This window comes from Episyrphus balteatus, chromosome 2 (genome assembly GCF_945859705.1).
Source record: "Episyrphus balteatus chromosome 2, idEpiBalt1.1, whole genome shotgun sequence".
Classification (NCBI taxonomy): Eukaryota; Metazoa; Arthropoda; class Insecta; order Diptera; family Syrphidae; genus Episyrphus; species Episyrphus balteatus.
Window position 1 is genome coordinate 83,793,610 of NC_079135.1, and position 14,442 is coordinate 83,808,051.

General features: G+C 28.1%; 1 protein-coding gene across 1 annotated transcript in view; it reads right to left on the reverse strand.

Moving 5' to 3' along the window:
- Positions 1-14,442, reverse strand: part of LOC129908402 (b(0,+)-type amino acid transporter 1) — a 70,652-nt gene that overhangs the window by 28,983 nt on the left and 27,227 nt on the right. The gene's annotated exons all lie outside the window — the stretch shown is intronic.

Below are 14,442 nucleotides of genomic sequence, written 5' to 3' on the forward strand. Positions count from 1 at the left end.
ATATTTATAATTGGAAATAGTATAAATTTAGCCCATTCACATTAAGTGGAAAACTTAAGTTATTTAACCCCCCGAAAACCGTATAAAGCACAAAATTAGAGTTGTCAGAAATTTGAAATCGATATTAAGAGGCGTATGGCTGCAAAACTGCGTACTTATATTTTGGTTGTACCTCTACTCCCAAAATTTGCTCGGTCTACTAGCAAAAAACTAACTTTTTTCTCACTTTTGACTAGTACATGGAGAGTTTCGGAGTTAGATTACTTCTACAATATGATGGTTACAATAACGATTGTGGTCTCATTTTATAGATAATTATAAATACTATAATTCATTTTTGAAGAATTATCCAAACAAATCAAAAGTTTGTCAGATATATGAACAAATGTCATTTTGCCCCAACCTTGCGATACAAACACGCACTTTGACCAACTATAAAATTTTATTTAATCAACTCACGGAATTGTTTTGTATATCATTTTTTAGATAATTTTATTGTTAATAAGTCTTACCTTTGTCAGTTTTTGTTAAAATGAATAACAATGGAGCTATTCATTAAAAACGATACCAATCTCTTTTCCAAGATGGCGGCTGTTCCCAACCTCAAATTATCCCAACAAATTGACTTTTATGATAAGGACGACCACCCGAACACATTCCATGAAAAAAATTTTGTCCCGCGAAAAATGCGATTTAATTTACTAATTTCCCTGGGCTAATAGAAAAAAAAAAATTAAAAATTGTTCGACATGGTTGTATTGAAGTTTTAATATTCCGGGATCTGCGCGGTGTTCTTTTGAAATAAAGGTCTCTAAAGAATTGTGATAAGATTACTGAACGGATATAAACAAAAAGTTACCAAAGTTTTGTCGAAAAAATCGAAAAAAATAAAAAAAAATGTTCCACGTTTGATTAAAAAAAAAATCGAAAAAAAAATCAGTAAAGCTACCTTCAAACTCTTATAACATGAGAACGCCGCAACTTAAATTAATGCTTATGGCTTTAAAATGTAGCTTAGATTATACAAATTGTTTTTGTTTTTTTTTTCAAACAAAATTTTTTTTCACTCTTATACCAACGTACGAAAGATACTTAAAATACCTAACATACGAAACGTATCAAATGCATGAAATATACGAAAAGTACGAAACGTACGAAGCATGCGAAAGTAACGAAAGTAACGAAACATACGAAACATACGAAACATGCGAAACATACGAAACATACGAAATATACAAAAAATACGAAGCATACGAAAGTAACGAGTAACGATATTATTGATGCGGGTACTAGTATCAAAAGTAACGTATACATGCGGGTACTCATTTTGTCGTTACTTTTACAGCCCTACTGGGCACTACCGTGCCTTTTGATTATTTCTAACTTCGTGACCTTTTTATTAATATATTGAATTCTAAGCGGGCTTTAGGTCGTTATTGAATATTCTAAAATTACTGTCAACGTTTCAAACGTGTTAACATTCTTCGTCAGACTCTATAAATTAAAAAATATTTTTTAAAAATCTAATACTTACTTATTTAATTTTAATAGTTTTCTTAAAGCTGTCGGTTTTGGTTTTTGATGCTTTTTTTTAATTTCAAATATTTCAAAATTCTAAATTTTAAATCTCCGAAATTTCAAAATATAAAAAAATTTATTTAATTATTTGATAAGAAATTCAAAATTTGTTATCAAGTCTAATCTTCAAGTTGAATAAAAAGTTGAACCAAAAATTACTCTTTTAACAAATTGACTATAAATATTGCTCGCCCTTGGCAATCCAGAATAAATGAGCTTTTGAAAACAGTTGATTTTGATTGATAATAACGAACGGTAAATAAAATTGTGATTGAATGCCTGAAATTTACTTCTGTTTTTAAGATGTAATTTGTCGCAATTTTTATATCAATCAACATTAGTACTTGGATTTAAGTATTTAACCCTCTTGAAGTAGTACAGTAGTAGTAGTAGTAGTAGTACAGTAGAATCTTCAACAAATCTGATAAAAAGAAAACACATTCCCTTTAGTTCAGTGCAGTTAGATTTCAAAATGCGACTTCCAGAAAATTTCTTAGTAAATAACCAAAACCTGAAGAACTGAATATATATGTATGTATGAGACTCGTTTAACAGTGGGCACTAAAGCTCAAAAATGGCAATATGGGAGTATCCGAACCAAAAAGCTTCGATTTTGATGATTTTTTTTTACAAATGTCAATAAATTAAAATATAAATATTTCGATGTTGCCTTGTTGGTTTTTAAAATTAAAATTAAGATTCTTGTGAATAAAAAAAATTGTTTTTTAAATTTTATTGAAATTTATTAAATTTGGACACATAACCACTTTTCGTAAATCTATTTTGTGAAGAAGCTATTACGCAGTGTCTAATCGTGCATTTTTTTATCGCAATTTAATAAAATGAGTCTATAAAAAAGACATGATAGATTTGGCAACAATGTGAGCATTTTTAAAGTTATTTTTTTCTTTTTTTTTTTCTTTTGTCTAATTTGTTAAAAATTCAATGGAAAAATTCGGTCGAGTTTCATTTATAGATTTAATATTATTGTTTTATTTTTTTACTCGCCGGTTGGTGGTGTCTTGTTTTTCACTTTGTCTTTCAAATAATTTCCTTTTGACTTTATGAGCAATATTTAAATCACGCGCCTTCGTAAAAAAAAAAAATACGTCAGAGAAAACAGACGTTTTGGTGGTTAACAACAATTTGGCATTTGTATATAATAGACACACATATTTTTAAAATCAAGCGAAGAAAAAAAAAATAACAATTATACCTGAAGGTGAGAGGGAGAGAATTTGAAATTAAAGAATTTTGATGAGCTTAAGGTGTTTTTTTTTTTTTCTTGAAATAAACATTTTTTTTTTTGTCTTTCGAATATAGTGATTATTGGGAAAACAAATTGTTTACCAGCTGATACCGCCTACAGTACACCTACAAGATATATTAATCATATTATCAGCCTCTTATTATTTGTCATTTCAAAAAAGTTCGGAAGCAGATTGTTAGTCGTTGAAAAACGAATGTCTTTCTGATAATTCTAGGAAGTTGATTTATGGTTTTTTTCATCTTAGAGATCAGACATACAAAAATACTCGTAGATTTAGATTTGTCAGTCTGAAATATAGGTATTCAATTACACTGGTCAACAAGGTTTTTGCCACAAGAACCAAGATATACTTTTCTATATGTTTTTGATGTGCTGCACTCTAACCTGAAGTCAGAATTTTAATTGGCGTCCGTTTTTGAAATATTAGCGTTAGAAAATGCCGAAAAACGTCATTTTTCCTGTTTTCGAGGTTATGTTTTTATGTGGGGTAATTCCTTATGAAAAAATTTGTAACGGTGCCTCTATAACGGTTTTATTCTTCAAAAAAATGTTTTAATCATTCCGATATCTCTTTTACTGCCCGAGATATTTACAATTTAAGGAGTGGTCTTTGACTCAGAAACAGCACTGGCCAACAAAATTAAACTTTTTTTGCCATAAGAATCAAAATATACTTTTCTAAAGGTTTTTGGGTTGCTGAACTCGAATCCGCAATCAGAAAAATTCTATTGGCCTCCGTTCTTGAAATATTACCGTTATAAAATGCAAAAAAAGGTTTTTTATAACGGTTAGGTATATTTCAAGAACGGAAGCTAATAGAATTTTTTTGATTGCGGATTCGAGTTTAGTGACCCAAAACCGACTCAAAAACCAACACAACTGGTCCTCAACAAAAAAAAATTCTGTTTTGTATTTTGTAGTTTTTCTATATCAAATTTGTAATCCAATATGACATGAATTTAATTATATTTTTAAAGTAGAAAACTTTATTTTTTCGTAAGAATAAACATAACAAAAGATAAGTCTTTGCTTTCAGCATGGTGGTTCAAGAATTTATTGTTAAGTTGTTATGTTTATTGTTGTCAAGTGCTTTTGGTTTAAAGTTTTTGTTAAAAAAAATCAATTCATAATTAAGGCGTTTAGCGCCAAAAAATTGAAAATTTTGTTCATCCTTTCGATAACACTGGTCGGCAAAAAAACACAAAAAGTCGGGAGCCAGAACTCTGTAAGGTGATTTTAATAAACTTGAGTGTGCTGAATTCAAAACAGTTTACAGATTTTTTCCATCAGGGGGTCAATTCCCGATCTGTGAAACTGTGAAGTGATAAGTTTTATCACGTTTTCATAATAAATTCGATTCCGGTTTTATAAAAAAATTCAAACAAACTTCAAAATTTTAATAAAAAAAATTAAAAAATTAAAACAAACTTCAAAAATTTTACATATGAGCTCTGCTCATCACAATTTTAGCTATAAGGTCCCAAAAACTAATTTTAAATGAAATGTTTTTTGACATTTGATCTAAAAATATTGATTTTCCGTAATATTTTGCTATTTTTCAACCGAATCAGGAGTCGAAAACTGAAATTTACTTCAAATCTGCTTCAAAAACCATAAGTTACCTTGACCATTAAGATTTTGAGATATCATACCTTTCTATACCAAATATCTTTTAGAAAAAAATAATTTTGAAAATAAAAATAAACGTATTTAAGACGATAAAATATAGCTTTTGAATATTGCATATATGTATGTAGTTTTGCGAAAAAAAATTTAACGGTGATGAAATTCAACGCCAAAAGTACCAAAAAAACGCGTTTTTGACCTTTTAATATTTAAATATTTCGAAAACTTGACGTGCCAGTGAAATTTTGACTCCAGAAGCACACAGAAGCTCTATAGAAAAGTATGGTTTGGTTCAAGCTCCATTTTAGTTGCCGACCAGTGTAATTAAATTCACAATTTTGAAAATTAAATTTATTCATTTGGAAAAGAAAATTTATCTCATTGTCATTCAAATCCTACTTTTGTGAATAAAGAATAAAGAATTTCTTTGAAAAAAAAAATAAACATCAAACAACTTGAATTACGAGAAGTTGGGACAAGACCGCCCCTTTAGTGTTTAACTGCCTTAAAAACCAATAAAAAACATCATTTAACTAAAATAAAGTCTTTATCCATTAAGTTTAATGTTTTTTTTCAGGAATTCTCATTATTACCTATAATAAAAATAAAAAATACTGAATAAAAGATAATACGTATGAAAAAAACATCTAACAAAAAACGGTCTTGCCTCCACATGGAGATAAGACCGCCCTATCAAATTCTGTGGTTAGTAAAACCGTTTCTTTCTTTAAAAATGGATTTTTTAATTAATCAGATGATATATTTTCATTGATTCCCACCTTTTATTAGAAAAAATTAAAAAGTTAAGACTTTTAATTAAGACTACAAATTATTTTTCACAAGAAAGATAATGATTTAATGAAAAAAAACACAAAATTTACCGTAACTCTTTGGGGTTGCAACTAAACTTACTCATACTTATAGACATGATCGATCATATCAGAAACCACTTATTTTATACTTCATGTGTGTCAGTTTAAATCTATTTCATACAACTTAGCCCAAAAACGGTCTTGCCCCCACTTCCCCTACATAATACGTAATACAAAATAAATAAGTACACTGAGGGAAAAAACAACTTAAAATAAAACCACGTTGATTCAACTATTTTTCGGAATGATTTTGCGTTGAAGACGAAAATTTTAAAATCAAAGTAGAACATCGTTAGTTTAAAGTGGTTTACCGTTATAAAACATCTTTAAATCAAAGTTGTTTCAACTTAAAAAAAAAAGCACAAATTTATAAAAAAAAAAAAGAAAAAATGGGCAGCCGCTGGGGATCGAACCTACAACTCTTTACTCTTGGGTCACTAGGCGAATGCTTTACCAACGAGCTATCTCACTGTTGAAAATTAGAGTGATAAAATGCGACAAAAGCTGAAGTCCGACAAAAATAAAAAAATTTCTTACGTTGTTTCAATCGTATTTTGAAGAAGTTTCATGTTAATTTTTTCAACATTGAATCAACGTTGAACATTTTATATTTTACGTTGCGTTTTTTCCCTCAGTGTAAAGGGTGAATTTGATTTGCAAAGAATTAATTTTGTGTAAAAAAAAAAAATTAATTAAATTTAGCAAAATGGTAGATTAAATTTGATTAATGTTAAAAACCTTGTTTTTATTAGACAATTCTAGAAAGCACGAGAAATATTGTTTTCAATTATAAGAAACGGGAATTCTTTTATTAAAAATAAAACGGATTAAACTAATGCATAGGCAAGTAAAAATCAAATGTAGAATATTTATTTAGCTTACAAAAGATATAAATTTTAAAGTATAAACTCAAGAACTACGTTATAACTTTTCCTTAAAAAAAAAAATATTTCTATGAATTAAAATTATTTAGCTCCCAATTAAAAATAATTATATCAATTTTTTCAAAACACTATTATATCAGTATCTAAATCTCACATTCGTTAATTGAAAACAATAAATATACCTATAAGATTGTTTAACACTTGCAATCCATTACAGAACATTACAGAGAGTTTTAGACGGTCTCCGCCATTTCAATGTCATTTAAATTTGCAGCTAAATAATAATAATTTGTATCAACACAAGTAGACACTATCTAAAAATAGCAAATTTCCTTGACGTTGAAATAAAAAAAAAATTATTCAAATTTTATCGTGCTAATATCAACTTGTAAACTGTACTTTCATTCACTTGTTCGTCTTATTCAAATGCGAACATAAATGATTTGTCACACTTAGGAAAGAAAAAAAAAGAAAAACTTTTTATTTCTCTTTATTTTGTTATTTTGATTGAGAAACTTTGAAGGACCATACAATTTCTTATGAAGAGAAATACAATAAAAGCATTTTATAAACAAAATGAGAATTAAATTTTAAACAGAAAAACAAAACATGATTTTGCAATAGAAATGACACTACCAGACATGGAAAAATGTTATTTTTGTCATCCTCTACTACATGCAAATTGAAAAACCGAATAGCAGAATGTTATTTTCATTGTTATTTTTTATCTGTCAAAAACATGTTTTCTCTTTTCATTCTTAGATTTCATTTGATTTTCCAAATATACAGCTGAAGTAGTATAATACAATATACAGATGAATCAGTAGCGGATTAAATGACTTGGAAAACTTAAACCCTCAAAATTCCAGTGCTACCATTCTTAAATTAACTCTAGATGATCGGTAAGTCATGAGCATTTCACTTATTTTGATTCTTAAATTTCTCTTAGGCCCATTTGCTGAAACGGAACTTAAATCTTTATGTGAAACATAAACCCTTAAGTTCTACATAATCGTTTGCACGAACTTGAAATTGTGTCAAAAATTCCTCTAAGTTTAACATAACTTAGGGGCAAGAAATAGTAGAACATAAGGATTTTATGTTCTACATAAGAAATTTTAATTGAACAAAAAGACATAACATCCCTTAAAAAATGATTTTGTCTAAAAAATTAACATCTGTTATTAGTTTAGGAATGGTAAACTCACTTTTAAACATGTTAACCATGGTAAAATTGGCCGCATAAATGTTTATAGAAGTGTTTGTCAATTTTCTGTCACTTATTGTGACGCACAAACACATTTACAAAAAAAATCCTTCACATGAATAATTTTTGTTTATCAAATCAAACACTCGTTTTTTGCCACTTTCACTATTTAACTATTAAACCATTTTCTACCATAAAAAAACTACAAAATACCAAAATTGTTGAAAAGTTTCAGCTTAATTGCTCAAAAAAAATTAATTATAACTGACGTTTGTATCGATTTGACTTTAAAATTTGAATTTTTCAGCGATTTCTCCATGAAAGTAAAACATTGCTAGGTTGAACATAAATATTTTTTAGAAACTTATATAAACTAAGTAAAACATAAAGGCTATATTCGACCTAGCTATGATTCAAATTTATGATCCGTATGAGGAAATGGGCCTTAAACGATTTTTATTTAAATACATTTGTAGCATTTAATTCCTATTTAAAAAATATTGCTTACTGTATTTTGAATTAATTTTTGAAAAAGATTCTTATGTTTTTAAGAAATAAAGTGATTTAAGTCTGAACTACATACATCAAATCACAAAGTGAAAAAAAGTACAAAAAGTTTTCAAATTTTCAAATATTTAAAATTTTTAAATGTCACATCAATATAAATTTGTTTTTGTTATTACTCAAATTGGTTTATTATATTTTTTTGTTAAAAAAAATCCTTAATAACCAATTTTTTTTTTTTTTAATGTTTAAGAATTTTTATAGGCAGGTACAATAAAATATTCCTTTTTAACCGACCTTCCGTAGAAAAAATCATACAAATAAAATAAAATATAAAATATTGTTCCAAAACTTAAGAGATAATTCGCATTTATTTTTCATACGATGAATATTGCGGATATCCTGAGTCCGTCACTGGAACTGCACATTTATGTTTGTTGATGTCTTCCGCAAGAAACTTTGCTATTTGGGACAAGGACAATATAGTGCATGGTATTCAGAGATAAAATGAGTTTTAGGGTATGACCGAAATTTGAAAATGGATCTGCGGGTATATATTTTTTAATTTATGCATTTTGGGTAGATATAATTAAAACTTGAAAAAGCGATGAGAAGTATATTTGGTGCATTCTTAATTGAATTATTATCATCAAGTAGATAAAATGCGTCTTTTTATTCAATAAGTTTGTCTTTTTGGAACTGAAATTTATATTTTCACGCATTTTAGATGGACGTTAACTTAACTATTTTTTTTTTTTTTTCTGAACTAACAACAGCAATTTCACCGAATTTAAAAAGATTTTATAACACCCTCTGTGAATATTACTAGTTCCGAATAACAAGCTCCAAATTCTCCTATTTTACTTAAAAAAATATATATAAAATTAAACCACTCTACCAAATCTTATTAGCGTACTATTAATTTTAACAATTTTTTGCTTATAATACAGTCAAATAAGGTAAAAAAAGTGGTACACATCGGAATGAATGCTAATAGAATTTTTTTGCTTTTCCTGGTTTGAAGATAAGGTGCAGATTTTAAAAAATTGAAAAACAACACTTCAGATATTTGTGTCAGAGCAACATGAATAAGGTGCATTACTTTTCAGGGATGGTCAGGTTGACTTGTTTGTGAGTTTTGTTGGAATAAGTGTTAAAAAATACCTTTAAATCATGTCGCTTATGTTGGTATACCTACATATAAAAATTTAAACTTTTCTTACTAATTTTTGGTAATCTGCACCTAACTTAGTTTAACCTACAAAATTAGGACTTGCGGACATGAGATTTTTTTAGATTTTTGACATAAGTTATAGAATATCCAAACAAAGATAGAAACAAAATAAATTGCACGACTGGGGTCGCACGTACTTGCTCTTATTGTAAAAGTTACTCTAATGTTAAAGTTTTCAATTGAACAAAATAAGGGAAAAATTAAAATTTGATATTTTCACTGAATTTCATTAGTGGTGCAAAAAAATAAAATCTATTTTTATAAATAATTAAATACCGTTTTAAATGCTCTTTTACAAAAAACTAAGTATGCCATTTTATTTCTAGTATAAAAAGGAATTTTTAGAAAAAAAATTTCGAAAATCGTTAGAGCCGTTTTTTAAAAAATTAATTTTTTATATATTAAAATTTCCTAACATTTGTCAAAAAAAAAATTAATATGCAATTTTGAATAAATAATTAATTTACACATAAAAACGAAATTTCAAAATTTTTCACCAACCCGTTTCCAAAAAATTGATTTTTCAAAAAAAAATTTTGAAATATTTTTTAAAAATCCAAATATGTGTTTTTTGAAAAATTAAAATTTTTTTTTAAATAATGATTGTTTAAACGTTTCTGTATTAAAAATTTGGTCAAAATCTGTTTTGTCGTTTATGAGAAATTCATAAATCCAAAAAACCGTTCTATGGCAGGTACCGTTAATAACGGTACAAAAAATATTTTTTGTATTATCAAAGGCGGCTCTTATCAATAACAGTAAGCAGAAAAATTTTAATCAAAATCGTTAGAGCCGTTTTTGAAATAAATCAACTTTTCTGTTTCCGTTATATGACAGGTACCGTTAGTTTTGGTCCTAAAAAAAAAATTCCATTTCTCCTCTAGGGAATCACCCAAAACTGTTAACTACCAAGTTTGAAGAAAATCGCTTCAGTAGTTTAGGCTGTAGCTCGAGGTTCTTACAGACAGACAGACAGAATTGCCGGACCCACTTTTTTGGCATTCTCCATCATCGTAATGTCATGTAAAATTGTTATCTCGAGTTCGATTTTTTTTACGAATCCTAAACTTGCCCTATAGTACCTATATCGCAAGTAAAAATTAGCCTATTAGCACTAATTCCAAGATTGTACCAGGAAGTTTTTTAGTGCATATCCCTTTGTCTTTGATATTAATGCTTTGTCAAAGATATTAATGCTATTTGCATTGCATTGTTTTTATTCTTAATGATAATGGATATAAAAACCTTCATGCAAAATTTGGTCCCTCTACCATAACTTTTAAGGGTTTTTAGGTAGTTAGTTAGCAACTGTTATAATAATACGGGTTGACAGATGAAAAACAGGTATAACTTTTTTCAGAAACGTCAGATTGCCTTGATTTAAGATTTTTTGGAATCAGCATTAAAAAATACCTTGAAATCATGTATCAAATGTGTATATAATACCATCGTCTATTTATTGCTAATTTTGAAAATCTCCATTTCGCGCTTTGACCTTGAAAATCGCGACTTGCGGACATGAGATTTTTTCAGATTTTTGAGGTATGTTATAGAATGCCAAAACGAAGGTATTGAGCAAAAAAAATTTCTATTAGCATTGATTCCGAGGTTAAACCCTTATTTGACTGGATTATTATATGAAAAAATAGTTATCATTTCATTAAAAATAACTTTGAATTTTTTACCTATAGTCGTATCGGTATAACTTGGTTGTCATTCGATTCAACATTAAACAAAATGAGTGGCTTTAAAAAAAAAAAAAAGGAAGGCACAGAAAAGCTGAGAGCTTTTAAACAAATCAGATGTGAAATATTTTGGAAAGAGTTGTGCGAAAATGAAAATAGAAAATACAGATAGACATACAGTAGCGAGCAAAAAAAATGCAAACAATAAAAACATTTGCATTTTTTTGCTCGTCTTAAAACACATTTTTAGGTAGACTTTTGACCAAATAATGGTTTTGGAGTAAAATATTCCACAAATTGACACTGTTTAATAAAAATAAAACAGTTTCAATATGCCAAATTTCGTAACTTAGTTCTCTTTCAAAACTCTTTAACGCTCTTTCGGTTTGCATTTTTTTTGCTCGCTACTGTATAATCAGGGATAGGATGTTGTGGAATTTGCCTTTTTTTCTTGCTTAATCGTACGACATTATAGATTAAAAACAAACACGTTTCACGTCCCCCTCGTGCCAAATATATGTATTTTATTTTGCCTTTTTTTTGCCTTTTCTTTCGTTATTGCCTTTTTTTGCCTTTTCTCTTGTTATTGCCTTTTTTTGTCTTTTCCTATGTTTTTTTTATCTTTAAAGCGTCTTAAAGGTAATGCCTACACACAAAACACTCAAAAATACAAACAAAAATCTAACTAAATTAAATTACCCCACACAAACAAAATTCGAATGAAAAGATCTACCTATGCAACTTGATTGTCTGCTATTGCTACCATTTATTGTCTTCTACGTTCTATTGCGCGGCCGAAAACCGACACGTATCAGAGTTCAAAAGCTAACTTACTGAATTTACAATACTCGATTTGAAGAAGTTCTCCAGATTTTGGACATAATCAAGAGAGATTTGGAAGCTGCGAAAGGGGCAGTCGCAAAAGATGTTTTTGAGAAATACAGATCAATTTTTTTTGGCAAATAAGGGACTCGAAAGAGTTGAACAAATAAATTGCGTAATACATTGGAACACAAATCCAGGGGTCGAACTACGGCATACGTACGTTATTGTATTGACGCTTTATGTCTCTATCATTTTCTTCTAATTAAATAGAGAAAGCAATAGTCAAAACTTTAACGAATGTATGCCGTAGTTCGACCTCAGAGCTCCCGGCAAATGTTGAAGTGGGCGATGTCGAGTTCTTTAATTGGGGTCCAGTCGTCTCTACAGATGTAGAGATATTTTAGCTCCTTTAGAGCACTCTTAAGGGACAATCGCAGGCGCTTGTTAACTGAAAATTTTAAAAAGCTCATGATTGTTCAAAATTACTGCAATTAATTTTTACAGGTATTTCATTCTTTTCTCAATAAATGCCTTTTTATGCCTTTTTGGGAATTTTATTTTGCCTTTTTTTAAGTTTTTAGGTCCACAAGATCCTATCCCTGCATATAATATATTTTTGAAATCTTCCATGACTAAAGACAAGTAAAAAACCGATTATGTCTGTTTGAAACATAACTACAAAAATGTTCATGGAATACATATTTATTCACTCGTCACGACACAATTGAAAGCTAAAAAAAAACTTTTTTAAATATATACTTTAATTCTTGACCAAAAATTTCAACTTTTCCATTAATTTCATATCGTATGACGTGGTTTTATGAAGACCAGAAATATAGATATATAGAAATATAGGATGCGTGATAGGCAAGAATCAACAATGTTTGGTTAGTGATAGAAATCGTTAATTATTTTGTATAGATTTAACTTTATGGGTCACTATGGTGTATGTGTAACATTTTTATACAGAAACTTGCTAACCGAAAATTGATACTAGTTGATCATTTGCAGAGATTTAAATTAATTGAAGTGATCATACGAAACAGCAAATTACTTGTCATGTGTTACAGTAATAAATTGATCAGAAAAATCACATATTAGATCTACACCAATATGACCAGACACGCAGGATATATAAAATTGAATCATTCGAGTTCATCAACAAGAGTCTTTAAAAACTGTTTCAATTTTTAACAGCCAAATTCAATATGTTAATAGGCTGTTATTGGATATTGAGAAGTTGCATTTTGGATTTAAAGTTGATTTAAAATAGGTGGTAATTTTGATTTAAATTTTCGGTGAGTAATTTTAGAACCACAAACAAAACCATAGAAATGTATGTATTTTCACCAATATCTAATGAAATTATACTCAATCAATTCAATAAAAATGAATACCTAGTAGATAAAATTGGTTTATTATACTAGACAAAAGCCTTTTCAAATAATAAGAAGTCCATTTATATATAGATTTTATTTATTCACAAGTTAAATATTCAATATGTTTTGTTTTATCTCCTTATAACTCAGTTTCTGAAATGTTTCATTTTTGACTTTTGTTTTCCCAAATTTATTTATTCAAAAATATCTACTGAAAAAACTGTTTATTTACAAACCGAATACTATGTTGCAATATAGAGAGACAGCAATTTCAATGTCTAATGTACTTTCAAATTACTTCACTCGTTGTTGGTATCTATAAATATTTCCAAGAATTGTCTATTCAAATTGTACATTTGAAATATTTATTTAATTAATCTTTCATATCTAATGTGTGATATTCGCATGAATTTTGTCAATATTGATATTGCAATTAGCAGATAGTTGCTTCTTTTCAAATTAAGATTTCCCAGATTTTGATAGAACAATAATAAATGAAAATAATTACATCTATTATTTTAATACGTATTTGCGTCAATTTGTTCTTGGAAAGTTGCCATTTTTTGTATTTAGCATTATTTTGCGTGATTTGTGGTTTTATTTATTTTTTGTGATAATTACTTGTGTTTTTAACGGTTTTAAATAAATTAAATATGGGACAGAGGATGTTGTTTATATCTCGCTACATAGTACATACATATGTATATTGTATATTTGTTTATAAACAAAATGTTTAAAAATTTATAACAATATAAAAAAAATAATGTTTTGACGGAGGTGTGGTCAAATGAGACCAAGTGTTTGGTCAAGCTATTTTTTTTTTTTTAGTAAAATTAAAATTACCTTAGATAAAAAAAAATCGAAAGACTTTTTGGTTATTTAAATTTGAGTCTGTGGCACTCGTCCAAATTCTACACATTTGCTTGAAATGAGTCGTTTCTAATGACTTTTTTACGCTTTCTCATAGAACTAAGACATTGATACATACATAAACTATATCGGAGGCCTAAGAACAACAACAAAATAACAAATCTTTGTGTGTAAAACTAGTACTTTAGAACTTGTAGGTCAATGTTTAGCATTTGTTAAAGGAACAAAAAATTATGTACTTAAAAAAACACCAAAATATTGGGTACATTTTTGATGCAGAAATATATTTTTTTACCAATTTCGATTTAAAAATAAATCTCTAAGTAATAATGGAACTGTCAGCATATTAGTCAACATCAGTAAATCGTTTTAACATAGAACTGACAACTTTTTGAGGCATTAACTAAAGATTAAGATCATTTATTTAAAATAAGGCGCCGTCAATTTGTGAGACAATTCTAATCCGAAAAGCTTTTGAGACGTTTTCTCGTTTTCGCTTCGTTTTCAA